This window comes from Phytophthora infestans, genomic scaffold (genome assembly GCF_000142945.1).
Source record: "Phytophthora infestans T30-4 supercont1.41 genomic scaffold, whole genome shotgun sequence".
Classification (NCBI taxonomy): domain Eukaryota; phylum Oomycota; class Peronosporomycetes; order Peronosporales; family Peronosporaceae; genus Phytophthora; species Phytophthora infestans.
Genome location: NW_003303718.1, coordinates 1,361,409 through 1,362,728, shown reverse-complemented (window position 1 = coordinate 1,362,728; position 1,320 = coordinate 1,361,409).

Here is a 1,320-nt window from a genome sequence, read left to right as displayed (position 1 = left end):
ACTTTGCGAGCTGAGATTGAACGAGGACATTGCTAACGTGAATGACGACATGCTGATTGCTGAGTTCGCCCTCATCCTTTCAAGCGTGAAGAATGACACGCTCCCTGACGTCAAGGCATTATTCAGATCCAAACTGAGGATGAACCTGACGGAGAGTGATGTCGACGCCCGTGTGCTGGACTACTTTAACCAGTTCCGGAAGTTAGTGCGCGAAAATGGTCTGGGCGCCTGCTTTGAAGGTGACGGGGGTAACGAGGCAAAGTGCAAGCAACTCGTGGCCTCTCTTCACCCAGCGGCTCTCAAGGAAGAAGTGGAGCAGTGTTTGCAGTATACGCACAAGCAGGCCGCCTCGATTCCAAGACTGTTGTTTGACCTCGTCGTTGAGAAGGCGAAGGAACATGAGCGCCAGTTTCTAAGACAAAGGAATATGAAACGAGATCGCGATGAAGATCTGCAGAAGAAGAAGAACCCCGAAGGAAAGAAGAAAATCAGGACCGGTGAGAATACGGAGGACTCTTCAAGTAAGGTGGCCAAGACCAATAGCATATCCAAGACCAATCATCTGCTTTGCCCGCGTATCGTGTTCTACAATGGTATCGTGCTCCGCGGTGTGCAACCGTGGTATCCCGAATCGTTTCCCTGTGACTTCGTGGCTGGCACGTCGTCCAGCTATGCGTGCAGCAATGTTACAGCACTCGTATAGCACTAATCAGCAGATATCAGATTTACTACCATCGATAGCGATTTCCGAAGGCTATGGGGAAGCTCGTGGGTGCGGCGTCGACTGCAAGGCAGTCAGGTTGTGGGCGCAGCGTCGGCTGCCAAGGCGGAAAACGCGTGAGCGCGACGTCAGTTGTCGCTGGTAGTAAGGATAGAGCTAACGGTCTCAGGCTTCTCCACTGTCCTCGTGTAGAAACGATTCCAGGGGAAGCTCCAGATTAAGGCCGACCGTGTGGATGACCTGGTCTCTAGCTATGCGTGCAGCAATGTTACAGCACTCGTATATCACTAATTCGCATATATCAGATTTACTACCATTGATAGCGATTTCCAAAGGCTATGGGGAAGCTCGTGGGTGCGGCGTCGACTGCAAGGCGGACAGCTCGTGGGCGCAGCGTCGGCTGCCAAGGCGGAAAACGCGTGAGCGCGACGTCAGTTGTCGCTGGTAGTAAGGATAGAGCTAACGGTCTCAGGCTTCTCCACTGTCCTCATGTAGAAACTATTCCAGGGGAAACTCCAGATTAAGGCCGATCGTGTGGAAGACCTGGACTCCGCCTAAGCGGGCAGCAATGTTACAGCACTCGTATAGCACTAATCAGC